The 15,343-nt window shown below is 35.9% G+C and overlaps 1 pseudogene; it reads right to left on the minus strand.

Moving 5' to 3' along the window:
• Positions 1–2,997: 2,997 nt before the first annotated feature.
• Positions 2,998–4,499, minus strand: LOC125908992 (60S ribosomal protein L30-like; annotated as a pseudogene).
• Positions 4,500–15,343: the final 10,844 nt, after the last annotated feature.

Consider the following 15,343-nt stretch of genomic DNA (forward strand, 5'->3'; position numbering starts at 1 on the left):
GTAGAAAAGTAGCCTTTCAGCTTTTGGCTACATATGCCTATAATAGAGCCTCCGTAACATGGAGCTATGTGGTATAAAGGTAATGCAGCTAGTCATGGTTCAAACGCCACAGTCTCTTGCTGTTCTTTCAAAAATATAGTAGATACTCTTGAATAGATATTTGTTTGTTATATTCCCTTATGGTTAATTTCCATAAACTAGTTTTTAAAGTTTATTCATTTATTTATTTTAAGTAATCTCTACACCCAACATGGGGCATGAATTCACAACCCTGAGATCAAGAGTCACATGCTCTTCTAACTGAGGCAGCCAACCACCCCAATTTCAATAGACTTTAAGTAACAATATTTTATAATTTTCATGTAACTTGTTTTGCTGAGGAGTTCTGCCAAGCTCCCTACTTCATCTTGACGGAAGTTAACAAACCACCATTTATATTATTTTTTTTAATTTTTAAGTAATTTCTACACCCAATATGGGGCTTCAACTCATGACCCCAATATCAAGAGTTGGATGCTCTACCAGCTAAGCCAGACAGGCACAGCTCTCACCATTCATTTTTTAAAAGCATCAATTTCATTTGGACAATTATGGGGAAAAAAAAGAAATATTCTTTAAGTCTTCATCTAGTTAAAAAAAAAACAATAAAAATGGAATCATAAGAATCTCATATACTTAAGTCTTAAAATGCATATCTTGCATTGAAAACATGGAAATTTAAGCAAATGATAAGATATATAACATGATCAATTTGAATATTATTAATTTGGTTCCTACTTACCAAACGTGGATAAAAACAAATCATTAAGAATGGTTCCTAGTATTTTTGTGGGCCTACCACTTTGCCTGGAGAAAATACACATATTCCCATACCCCAAATTCTGCAATTTCAGAGGCTTTGCTGCCCTTCTGAAGCCCATTCACAAATCCCAGTGACAGGATTCTTATATTCAAGGAACATCCAATGAGTATCATGTAAAAATAAAAGACATGTGGATTGCCAATATGATGAAAGGACTAAAGGTCATAATTTTTTTTTCCAAGTTGGGTCCGGAAGATGTATATACCTAACATGTAAGAAATTTGTTGTTTATTGATTCTGTCTTGTTGTGAAAGAAGCCTCAGCACCCAGGCATTGATGGAATCAAATAATTAAAACATGATCTCTACTCCTGAGTAGTATATGATTAAGAGCTAAGTGGAATTTGCAGTCTAGTGCTATTAGGTGTCTGGCTGGAGTGCACAGAGATATCTGTATCAGAAAGAAGCTACTTAAACTGTGATCTGAAGGACAGAATTTGAATAAGTAGAGATGAGGAGGAAGAGAATCTTAAACACAGGAAACAGATATACCTAAGGGAGAAGTCAAACACAACCCTGACTCTTCAAGGAGGAAGGGAGTAAAAATAGTGCATATTTGTAGAGTGATTACTATATACCAAACACATCTCCAAAGCATCTTACATGCATCAACTTCATTGAATCCTAACAACGGTAATGTAAGTATACTTTATCATTCCAATTTCACAAATAAGGAGACTGTGGCATCTAGAGGAAGGGTACTGGCCCTTGCTTACCTATGAGAGCCAGAACTTGAAAATGAATTAAAACTCTGACCTCCAGAAAGAGTGATATAGGGAAGAGAGGAAATAAGTCTCTGTAGACCTTGCAACATGCCTAGATGCTCAATAAATACATTTGGAATCAAGATTTGACTCTGAGGCATTTTATCTCTCTTGAACATATTGTGAGATATTGGAGCTTCTTTGGGCTTGGAAGTGATACCAGAAGGTGGTACTTTAGAAAGATTTATTTAACAATCTTGTTTGAAGAGAGGTGGATTGTCGAAAGTGGTACTGGAGTGAAAGAAACAAGGATTAATTGCCTCAACAGAGGCGAGGATGAACAAATACAGATGACAAGCTGAAGCATCTGGTCTCTAAGATGTAAGAGCAGCAAATAAAAGATGTTAAGAGTGGGGGGACAATACTTTAAAGAGGGAAATGCCAGTTAGTTGTCTTTCATTTTTAGGCTAAAATAATTGTTAGTTTCCCATTAAGACAATTTTTAGACTTCAGAAAAGAAAGTCCAAATTCTCATTTTAGACAATTATTGTATTAAGAACTTGATTCGTCTTTAAATTATAAAATTTCTTAATAGAAATCTCTTTACATAACTTTGTAGAATATTCTAGACATATTTTAAAGTATTCTCATATTTGAAAATGAATTCCCTTTGTAGCAAAGGATGATCTTAACAGACTAATAAGTTAAAAGAAAAATAGATATTAATATTTTTAGTTCATAATTCTCATGTTCCATTTTGCTAACATTTTGTCCTTGAAGAGGCCGTTCAAGGTTTTTACAAAATAATAAAATAGAAGCTTTTAACACTAAAATAGAACATGTAAGAAATGATAGTGCAATGTAATAGAATTCAACATCATTGAAGGAATACTGACTGAAAGTTAGAAAATAGAAAATTTAGTCCATTTCTCCCACAGTCGTGCTTTCTGACATTATGCAAAGGTAATCTTCCTGGGTTTCATTTTGCTATTGGCTGAAATAAAAACGATACAAATTTCGGGACTATTCCAGTGAGGAATTATGACTTCGTAACTTAACGAAATATAACCAAATATGAAATTTAAAACAATGAGCTTCAGAGGCCCAAAGATCCACTGTGCCAAAATAATAAATGAAATTAATATCGTTACAGATGGCTTGAAACATAAGTTATAGAAATATAATTTATTTTGAGTTTCTCAAAGGGATACTTCCCTTAACTAACATTTTTATTCAACTTATATGTATATTTGAATAGGTAATACATCTATGCTGTTCATAAATCAAAACATACATAAAATTATACAGTAAAAAGTTTCTTTCTAATCCTTATGTTCATACATCCAGTTCCTATATGAAAGTTCCAGTAATATGCATTCTTCCAGAGGTTTATATATGTATGAATATACAAACACATATTTTTATTGGACTGTATTTTTGAATTATGTTATTTACTTCACATGCCATATAGCAACTTGATTCTTTTTTTTAAGAAGGTCTGGCCAGTTTTATTAAGGAAAAATTTTGCATGATTTATAATTTACCAGTCTGTTCTGACATGCTTCTAATGATATCAGAATCACCTGGATCAATGAGAGCCATTGTGCACTCTGTAGTACTTCCCACATGCTGTGCCCAATTCAATATTATTGCCACATAGTGACAACAGTTTGGGCCAACATAGTGGACTACTTTATTTCAGATTTCCTGAAGGCTGGGCAGTCGTTAAAGATGACTAGTTTTGTTTTACTATGTCTCATCATTTTCTGAGTCCACTTGTACCCCAGCACATACTTTCCACTTTTCATAATGAGTTGGAACCTAGAGTTGATCGACTCCACTGACTTTTTCTTCTTTTCAGCCACCACCTCCATGCCTTAGATGCAGGACAGCCCCAACAAGAGCAGCTGCCAAAATGGCTGGGAGAGAGAAAGGAAAGAGCTCCCACAATGCCTTGATTCTTTAACTTAATATTATAGCTTGGCTGCCTTTCATATCTCTGTATAGGAAACTTCCTTATTCTTCTTCTGTTTTTTTTTTAGTTAATTATTACAGTTGGGGAGGTTTCCATTGTATGGACATACCTTAATTCATTTAACCATCAAATGCTACAGAAATTTAAGTTATTTCTGCTATTATAATAATACTACAGTATAAAATTTTTAATGCTTTTTTATTTTGGTGTGTGTGTGGGGGGGGGGGGGGTGTGTATGTGTTTTAAGTAAATTCTACCCCCAATGTGGGGCTCGAACTCATGACTCCGAGATCAAGAGTCACATGCTCCACTGAATGAGCCAGTCAAGCACCCAACAGTATAATTTTTATACAAATTTTATATCATGAATATTCAACCATAGAACCAGTAATAAATTCATGGGAGAAAAAAATGTCTGGGTTAAAATATGCATGGAGTTTTAATATTTATAGATCTTGCAAAACTGTCCAACATGGGAGATGTACTGTTTACATTCTCACAAGCAACAAGTGAGAGTGTTATTTTGCTACTAGTGACTATACCTATAGTGTGAGTTTAACAAGCTTACAGATGTCCATCAATTCAAGAGACTAAAAAATTCTATCAATGTTGCTTTAGGATTTGAATTTCTATAGGATTCTGATGGACATTAGGGTTAGGATTAAGACATAATTCCCTATGTACAAGAACCATTTCATCATCTTCTTTTATTAAAAATGTCTTCCCTTTGGGGCGCCTGGGTGGCTCAGTCGGTTGAGCGTCCAGCTTCGGCTCAGGTCATGATCTCACAGTTCGTGGGTTCAAGCCCCACGTCAGGCTCTGTGCTGACAGTGCAGAGCCTGGAGTCTGCTTCAGATTCTGTGTCTCCCTCTCTCTCTGACCCTCTGCCTCTCTCTGTCTCAAAAATAAATAAAAACATTTTAAAAAAATGTCTTCCCTTTGTGTACAGGTTTAATTTTTGTGTTATTCTTGATTTCTAGAAAATCTTAAGCAATATTAACACATTCCTGTGATATAAATTGCAAATAGTTTTCCCGGCCTATGTATTTGATTTTGGTATTTTTGCAATACAGATTTTATTCTAATGTAACTGATTTTTGTAATGTTATCATTCTTCCTTCCATGGGCTCCAGACTAGGAGTTATGGTTATGAAGCACTTCTCCATTGTAAGATTATAAATTCTCTCAGGTTTTCCTCTTATATTACTAAGAGTTCATATTTTACACATAAATGTTTTATTTTTTCATCTTGGAATATGGATTTTGTTTTGTTTTGTCTTGTTTTCTGCTAGTTGGCTAACCATTTCTCACAACACGACTAGTCATTTGTCTCAGTAAACAAAATTATATATTTCTACAACATAGCTGCCAAGATTATTCATCTTGATTTTCCACTTTTTCCTTCTCTTCTACAGGGCACAAATGCTTAAAAACAACAAGAAATTACCAAGACATACATGCATATATACATGTATGTGTATATTTATATATGAATTGAATGTTTAGAAGAACAGAAGCCAGAACTAAAGTCAACAGATAAAGTCAGTGGTTCTGAACGAAGATAAGTGCACAGTGTCCTTGGCTTGGTTATTCTTTAGGAAATCTGCCTAGTATCTGGTAAAGACACCAATTATTAACAAATTATTTCAAACCTGAGAGACACTAATCCTAGCCAATAAATGTAATATGATTCTCTTACAAGTTATTTGAAAAGCTGTCTTGGGCTTGGGGAGGGGATTCTGCGTGGAAAAATTCTAAACCTTTTTGGGTAGCAGTAATACTCAAAAGGGCATGTGTAATTAATAATTGATGTTTTTTAAACTACCTTCTAAGAAGTTCCTATTGACCCGGGATTTGTTATTAAACTAGACAGTAATGTGAGATAGGCGAGAAAAAGAAAACGCACACATATTTAATGGCCCAAGGTCACAGATTAGATCATTTAGGATGAAAATTGAGCACTGAATGAAAATTTCAAGTTCTTGAAGTTAAATATGTAATATAGTCACTTTCTTAAGCCTCCCCTACAACATTTTCAGGCTAAATTACAGAAAAAATTAAAAGAATGTATTTTTATAATATTCTGACATGTAATAAAAATGAAGAGCTAAATGGAAATCGTTTTAAACAGAGCATCTGATGTAAACCACTCAAGTACTGTTACTAATGGTGATTTATACACAATCATATATCCAAGCACCATTCAAAGCCCCTCTCTTATATTAACTCATTTATTCCTCAAGTAACCAAGTGAGCTAGATATGAGTATTATCTCCGTTTTATAAGGAAGCTAGAGCAAACAGATTAAATAATTTGCCAAATGAGCCAGCTGTGCAGCAACAAAATGAAAAAGGACAGCTTCATCACCAGATTTGACATGCAGGCATCTATGACAGCTGCAGAAACTAGCTATGGTGCCCTAATGAACACAGCCAAGATGTCCACTGCACATTACTGAAAGGAACTTCTATGTCCAAGAATCGAAAATCACCAACTGGAAATGGCTATAACTGACAGAAGGCATGCTCAGTAGCTGTCAGCATAAGCCAGAATTAGAAGGAACAGGATCCAGTCCCAATTACAAGAAGACTCAGAGAAAGCAAACAGGCAACCAGTGGTGCAAAGCTAGAGGATGACCAGGAGACGTCGGCTAACCAAAGACTTTTATAGATAGAGATCTAGCTATTCAAGCTGGGCCCACACTAGGGAAAAAAGAATGCTCAAATTTGTCAATGAGGTAGGTGTCAATGAGCCCTAAGAAAGAACCAGCACTCCACATATTCCGGAAAGGGTCAGGGGCATGGACGTTTGGCAGTCACTTCTAGAGCTACACACATCACTGCCCAGGGGTGTTCGCCCACATGGGGTTATTTAAATTTAAATTGACTAAGATTAAACAGAATTGAAAATTCAGTTCTTCCATCACAGGAGCCACATTTCGAGTGTTAAAGAGTACAAATGGCTACGACTATTATATTAAACAGCAGTGCTAGAGTATATCAACTTTACCAAATATCCCCCTTTCTAAGTATAGGGTGATTTTGTTCTCTATTATTGTTTTACATCAAATTTTAGAATGAAGTGACTCCAACCCTAATGTGGACAGCATGTATGTATAACCATAAAATTTGAGAATATAAAGTCAGGAGAAAAAAACAAGGAGTGAGTGACAGCCAACATTGCATATTGAAGTCATATCATCATTCTTGTCTAAACCAACAGTCCAATATGTTCTGTTTACCTTGATCCTTACTACTCACAAACTCCAGAAGTAATTGCTGACAAGCCCTTGCAAAGAACCTCCTACCCCATGGAAAGGTCCTAATAGAAGTCAGAATTTTCCTGGCTTTTTTTTTCTTCCTTAGCTGAACAATTCCTAAAATACAAAATTGAAACTTTAAAAGAATGAAATCCAACAATAAAAACAACACTTTCATCAACTGAAAATTAATTCCTCTAGCTCGCATTTTTCCCTCAAAAACATGCATGCTCCCTACTTAAAAAGAGCCTTGAGAAACCACAGAGGGGAAAAAAGTGCAAAATCTATTGCATGATTCACTTGGCCATTCACAGAAGTATATTTCATTTGAAATATTCATTAAGGAAACTACTAAAATATATCATCTTTGTTGGTTAGTGTGGCCCAGCACAGCATACTTTAAACATGTCCCATATCAGTTTTCGTTTCTGAAAAATGGGGACAAAACTAGTATCTTCCTCTATGGCTAGGATTTTGAGATTTTTTAAATTGTGAAACTCTTCTGTGCAAACTGGTTTCAAACATTTCCTCAATGATCCAAAATTACAATCATGAGGTTTTGCAGAAAATGTCCTCTACAACCCAGAGATACATTTCCAATGTCATGATAATCATATAATAAAATTACTGCACTCTTCCCTTTGCCTACCAAAAAAGAAAAAAAAGTGTAAAACTACTCTAAATGGACTTCAATGCCTTGTAACCACAATTACTACTCAGGGTGTCGACAAAACAAGAAAAGCACAGATTAAACAATTTTCTTTCAAAGGCACCTACAGACATCCAGATGACATAATGTAAAAACTCTCAGAATATGTGACTTCTTACCATCTTTCAATTACTGTTAATAATACAGATTCTTCCTAAGAGAACAAAACAGAATGCGGTTAAATTTGGAGTGAGAAGTGGTCTCTGAAGAAATCTCTCTGGTTAAAAGAAAATACCCATGAATTAATATACAACCAAACATACTGAACACTGATGCAAAATATGCCTTGATAACAAAGTTGGTAACTTAAATTTTATGAAATATTCAGTCACAATGGAATATGAGAGATGTAAAAATAAATTTAACACAGTATTATAGTTGGATTTACATTTCTAACTAGAAATGGACATATATATCATAAAAGAAATGTAATTTGTAATTTAGGTGAATAGTGGGTATCAGTTGTAGACATTAAAACTGCAATGGGCCTTTTTTAAAGAACCACTATTCTCTTGTTGAAGAGAACTTCAGCTTCATCTCATTCCTGGTTTCTAAAAATAGAAATTGCATGTTTTTACTAAAAATTTCAGAACTAAGAAAGGTAAGAAACTAAGCAGGATCATATGATAGTAAAGTGTATTTGCCCTTGAACTGAATATCCTAAATATTTCTTCTTTGTGGGTTGTTTTTCTGGTACTCTGATGTTTATCATTTCTTACTTATGTAAAATGTGTTTCACTGACTGGTAATTAACACTGCCAATCCAGGAAATGAGTAAGTGGTGGGAGAAAATACCCAGCTGGGCTTCTTGCACTGGATGGAGGATAGATTAGAGACTTCTAAGTCCCACCCAATTACATGGTTCTCTGAATGGTACTTCTTACCCCTGCCTTTGATAGTCCCTTATAGAAATTCCTAATGTAATCTGCTGCTCTACTTCCCTTGGTTTTCTTTAGCCTTGGTAAGCAGAAATGTCCCTAGTAGAGAACATTTCAGTAGCTGCAATAGCGTATCATTGTCTTACACCTGGCCACAAGCACCTTCTTGCATAAACCAATACTGGAAACCAGGAAGCATGTGGATTCTGAGACCATCCCTTCTCTGAAGAGCCAGATAAGGAAGTCAAATTTAAGAATGGGCATTTTCAACCCTTCGAGTCTTGATATATAATATATATATTACATATATAATATAATAATATTGATATAGTAAGCAAAATGTATATTTTGAGGAAAATGAGTATTATTTTGTAAGTCAGAGAAAGCAAAATGACTTACTGACAAATTATCATGTGCTGACCAGCCAGCTGAAATACAATCATTGGTACCCAGACATTTGGCAGTTACCCTGCAGATAGAATTACTGTCATCACACACAACTTGTCTTCTCATGTATTGATTTGTGTGGACCATATCTCAATTCAATCAATACAAACACGTTAGGAGAAAGTCTTTTAAAAATTCTTTCTGATTGGATTCTACCTCACAGTAGAAAAACAATTCTTCTGAGATTGAATGTACATTGTATAATTATTCCTAAGTGGTTTTTTAATGTCATTGGATTAAAAAAGAAATTCCAGAATGTCTGAGTGCTAAAACACCCCAAGTAAATTAAGAACTTATTTACTTAGCTCTCAAGCTAGTGAAAGTCAAACTCATTAATCTTAGTAATAAATACCACCAAGAAAAATTGCCACTAGGAAAAAAGATACAAAACGCTGGCACAAATAACTGAAAATTGCTTTAAACATGTTCTGGTGTGCTGTTACCTTTTGCAGTTAGAGAAATAGCATACATTTTGCATTTTTAAATACTGTTTACTTATTAGCGAGTTTGGACACCACTTTAAAATTTAGTTAAAAGAATAGCATGTAGGGCACCTGGGTGGCTCAGTCGTTTGAGGATCTAACTTCGGCTCAGGTCATGATCTCACGGTTCATGGGTTCAGGCCCCGCACCGGGCTCTGTGTTGACAGCTCAGAGCCTGAAGACTGCTTCGGATTCTGTGTCTCCCCCTCCCACTCTCTCTCTGCCCCTCCTCCATCTGAGCTCTGTCTCTCTCTCTCAAAAAATAAACATTAAAAATGCAAAAAAAAATTTTTTAAACAATAGCATGTAAACTTGTGAAATCACTGTTGTATACCTGAAACATTGTGTGTCAACTACACTTCAATATAAATAAATGAATGAATGAATGAATGAATGAATAAATAAATAAATACTAAAGGTGTAACAGCACTCAGATAAAATTAGCAACTGCCTATGGGAGAGAATATTACTGTAACTTTAACTCCTATGTATTCCATACAAATGATCTGCAAACACTTATAAGGAGAGATTAATTTTGTAGTTATGTTTCTGGGAATGATGGAAGGTGAGGTAAATGAGGATATTTTCCCAGTGTTTGTAACACTCAGGACTATTATGTGAGAAAAAAAGGGGAGGAAAGAAATAATGGAAAACATATTATCATGATTGCTACTGTGAACATATGAACAATTCCAATCTAAAGTAAACCTATTTTGGGGGTGCCTGGGTGGCTCAGTTGGTTAAACGTCCACCTTCGGCTCAGGTCGTGATCTCACAGTTTGTGAGTTCGAGCCCCGCGTCAGGCTTTGTGCTGACAGCTCAGAGCCTGGAGCCTGCTTCAGATTCTGTGTCTCCCTCTCTCTCTGCCCCTCCCCTGCTCACACTCTGTCTCTCTCTCTCAAAAATAAACATTAAAAAAATTTTTAAAAATAATAAAGTAAACCTATTTTTGTTGTTTAATGTATATTGATCAAGCTGTATCCCTCCCATGAGATATTTTTCATTTTCAAAGAATAACATATTTGATTTTTGTATCAGCTCACCTTAATATTTAAGTATAATCCCTTTATAAACTAGACTGGACAGGTATCATTTACCTTTTTTCTCCCTATAACTAGTAACTCTTCCCACATTCTCAAATTCCAAGTTCATGGCTCCATATCCTGCTTTGTCTGCATGAAGACCAGCTTACAGAGCACATATGAACAAACAAACTCTCTGCCAGATTCTCACTAGGCTATCAATGCACAACTAAAATGGACAGTCACGTTATGCTAGAAAGTGAAGAATGGAATAATTCTTATGAGCAGTTGCTTTACATATGAGCAATGTTTTCTAAAAGGAAAATTATACTCCATTCAATTGATCCTTCCTTATTCTTATTTTTTTCTGATAACTAGATATTTCTAGGTACTCTTCCCGCTCTGTCTCTACACAAAGGATTCAGAGTAGATTAGAAACTAGGAGGCTTTCCCCTACCAATACCAAGGCAAGCAATTTACCTCCTATCAGTTCTTTCTGTCCTGTGAGGCTCTGTACTATGTCTCCCAGTCCTCTTTGTTTTGGTGAGCTGTGACCTTCTGGTTGGCCTTTCTGTCAACCTCTGGCCTATTTACATCAAGGGATCAAAGTGAGTCCTCTCCAAACAGGAAGAAGTATAAACACCTAACTGAACTCTGGTCATTCTTCTTACCATTATTCAAACTAACAATGAAATCCTAGTTTTTCTCTCTATAGCACAGTGGTTTGACTATACTCCTGAATCTAACAAACTATGAGTAACATTTTTTTAAATAGAAAGATCTTATAATTTTGCCAAATTACTCAATATCCATTAACCTCAGCTCTCTCATCTGTTAGAAGAAAATGATAATGTTACCCTAGCTCTCATGTTTCTAAGAAAATAAAATTAAACTGTGGGTAAACAATTTCCACAGTTCATGCAGACCATAGTCAATAAAAGCTACCTCTTTATAAAGTAAGAGGAAGAGGAGAAATAAGAACAATAGTAAAGACTGCCTTCTGATTCACATGGCATCCCTTCTGTTGTTGTCAAGGCACAACTTCATAACGTATGTGGAACCATCATGACTCCTAAATACAAAGTACAGAAGACTCCTAAATACAAAGTACTCCCAATATAAGTTATGGGGTGATTGTGCTGTGGCAACTTGGTTAAGCTGGAAACTATGCTTCGCAGAATTTCCTTCTCTGAATTGCCCAGGTGAGAGTCAACCAAAAGTTGAAATTCTGCAAGATTTAGAAAGCAGAAGTGAAGCATCTATCATAACTTCCTGACAGTCTTTTTGCAGACAAACATGGTTGCATAGTCATTATTTGGTATTTAGCATAGAAGACAGTTAAAGAGTTTAATGCTATCTGGCATAAAAATTATGCTAGTACTAGAAATATAAACATGGGTGTTAAGAATGATGTGTTAAAGGGTACCTGGCTGGTTCAGGGAGAAGAGCATGCGACTCTTCATCTTGGGATCAGAAGTTCAAGTCCCATGTTGGGTGCAGAGATTACATACATACATACATACATACATAAAATAAACAAAGTAAGAAAAAAAAAAGAATGATGAGAATGGTGTGCTAAACTACCTCTCAGTAAGAACCTAAAAACTTTTTATTAAAATGAATGATGTGACAATTTAAAATGCTGTTCTGCCCTTCTCACATCCCAGCTCTGTGATCCACTTACTAAGTCTTTTTACTAAATCTTTTTACTAAGTCCTTTTACTAAGTCTTTTTTTGGGGGGGATGTGCTTCAAATTTGAAGATTCCTAAATATTTAACTTTTGGATAAATTAGATCACTGTATTGGCAAATTAATAAAAACCTACAGCCTCAGAACTCAAATAAAGATACAAGTTATTTGGTAGTAAGCAAATGATCCCAGAGTATCTTCTGAAGTCTCTAATCAGAAAATAACATACTTAAGGACTCCCATGGTTTGTGTTAATTCAAACAAAATATAAAAACAAAAATCCTCCATTGACCTAATCATCTTCCTAACTCCTGCCTTGCTTACATAACAAATCTTATCTACACTTACTTTATCTACACTTCCTCTCCCCTGTATACTGGTTAAAGCTTTTCAGTTCTGTTCCTACCACATACTGAAATACATTTCTCTAGTTCACTGGTTCTCAAACCCCAGTCTGCAAAATAATCTCCCAGATACTTTTTTAGTCAAGATCCTTAAGCCATATACCCCAGAGATTCTAATTTAATAGTCCCAATTTGGAAGGCAGGGGTGTGAATATTTATCAGCATTCCAAACTATTCTTAACCACCCACATCAGAATCATGTCATGAAGAGCTAACAACCTTATCTGTTGGAGACTCTTCAGCTGTTATTCACATTTGACCTTTTTGCAATATTTGATACCATTTATGATATCTCCTTGAAATTTCATCTTCCCAGATGCTCAAGGCCCAGGTCCTAGAAAATTGCTGGCTCTCCCACAAATAATTTATTAGTGAGTTCATAAAAATGAGCTACAGACAGTAGCATCCGCCCTAAGTATTTGTTCACTATTTGATATAAAGCTTCAAGTGGCCTGAGGCCCTCCCAAATCAATGTCTCTCATGGGATTCTCTTTCCAATTTATCACAGCCTTAGTCTGCTGTTAAATATACATAATGACAAGCATTTCCCGAATGTTTACGATGGGTGCTAAGCACATACATTATATCCTGTAACAATCCTATGTGTCATGCTTTCCCTCATCACAAATTTTTGTTATGGTTCCCCCCCGCCCAAGCTACACGCACTGCCTGAGAGCCCTAGGTCACAGTCTACTCACCCCATCAAGGTCACTTTCTCTGGGTATTTTTCCTGATGGCCTTACTGACACTCCTTTCCCTGTGCTCCATGTCATCTAACACGCTGTAAATAATTCATTTGCCTAATTGTCACCACCACCTCTAACCAGTGGGTTTCTTGAAGGGTAAAGACTAAATCTATTAGCCCAGGGCCTGCTGTGGAGCCTAGTTGAATGATTTTCCTTAACTAATTAAGGCTAGTTATCATGTTTTATTTATTTAACTCTTCAATCCTTTTAGCAGGATATTATACAATATTTCACATAATGTGGTCCTTGGACCACTTATACTCAAATCTCCCTAGATGATGGTTAAAAAGATAGTTTCCTGGGACACCCGGGTGGCTCAGTTGGTTAAGCCTCCAACTCTTGGTTTAAGCTCAGGTCATGATCTCACTGTTCATGAGTTTGAACCCCACACCGGGCTTTTATGCTGACAGTATGGAGCCTGCTTGGAATTATCTCTCTCCCTCTCTCTCTGCCCCCCCCCCCCCCCGCTCATGCTCTCTCTCTCTCTCAAAATAAATAAATAAACATTTACCAAAAAAAAAAAAAAAAGTTTCCTATGCTCCCTACTTACTATAACAAGATTTCCAAGGTTGAGTCCAGGAATATTCATCTTGATAGGTACCTCAGGTTATTCTCATAAATAGTAAAAATTTTTAAATATTGCTTCAGGAGCTCCTGAGTTTGTGGGTTCGATCCTCAGATTGGGCTATCTGCTGGCAGCATGGAGCCTGTTTAGGATTCTCTCCTCCCTCTCTCCCATTCGTGCATACATGTGCTCACTCTCTCGCTCTCTCTCTCTCTCTCAATAAATAAACTTCAAAAATAAATAAATAAAATAAAATATTGCTTCAATGGGGAGAAGTTCCTACTCAGATTGAAGAGACCTGTCTTCTACTAGTGATGATACAAATAACTAGCTTATGTTTAATTTAGAAAACCTTTAAAAAGACTAGATATTTTTTTTTTCATTTAGAAGCAGGGGATTAGAATAAATTATCTACAATATGTATCTTCTGTCTCTAAAACATTCTCTTAGTTTTAATAATTTGAAGAACCAGTGATATACTTGCAAGTTAAGTTTCCTCTAAGCCATCTGAAACTGGGGTCTGTCTTTTGTACGTCATAGAAATGAATTTCAAGTCATATAAGGATGCAAGAGATTTAAGCGTAATGAATCCAAAGTTGGGGCTAGAGCTACTCTTACTGTTGCAAATAGGTAGAAAAAAGTAAAGGACTTGGCCAAAGTATCCTAACTTCTTTAATTTCTTACCCTAAGTAGTTCATAGAAGGGGAAATATTACCATTTTTTATTAAAGAGTATAATCCTTGGACCACATGAACCAGAATCACTTAGGTTTCGCTTAATACTATAGTTTCCCAGGTAGCACCCACTACCTACTGAATCAGAATGTTTGACCAACAGTAAGTATCTCTACAAGCACTCCAGGGGACTTACCTACCATCGGAGTACCACTGATCCACATAATCTAAGTAGTTACATTAAGGTAAACATGACAAATGAATTGCTCCAATCTCTAGAACAAAAGGATAAATAAATCCTCTAATGTCTTATGCAAGCCAGTCTTCTGAACATGCACAGAAAATCCTTGCAGTCATGTGGACTAAAACAGCATGTTTTCTGACTTTAGGAGTGGGAGAATCAAGGCTGTGGGCCAGGATACAATTATAATCCAGTATATAAGTAGTGCCTTGCAAATGTTCAAAAATTTTGATCCAGCATAGTTCTGGGTAGAAAGAAAGGCAATGAACAGGATCTGAGAGATGACCAAAGAGTAGAAAGAGGCTCTGGGGGCTAAGACAAACTACAACAACAACAATAAAAACAGTATACAGAGAGGCAGGAGAAAAGAACAATTAAGGAAGAGAATTATGAATTAATAAGTAAATGCAAAAAAAAATAATAAAAAAATAAGTAAGTGCAACCAGTTTTGCTTAATTAAACTGGTGTTAACCCTAAAATCCGTGATTACAGGGGCACCTGGGTGGCTCAGTCAGTTGAGCATCAACTTCCTCTCAGGTCATGATCTTGTGGTTTGTGAGTTCAAGCCCTGTGTCAGGCTCTGGGCTGACAGCTCAGAGCCTGGAGCCTACTTCAGATTCTGTGTCTCCCTCTCTCTCTGCCCCTCCTCTGCTCACTTGCTCTCTCTCTCTCTCTCTCTCTCTCTC

The sequence above is a fragment of the Panthera uncia genome (assembly GCF_023721935.1).
Source record: "Panthera uncia isolate 11264 chromosome B3 unlocalized genomic scaffold, Puncia_PCG_1.0 HiC_scaffold_1, whole genome shotgun sequence".
Lineage (NCBI taxonomy): Eukaryota > Metazoa > Chordata > Mammalia > Carnivora > Felidae > Panthera > Panthera uncia.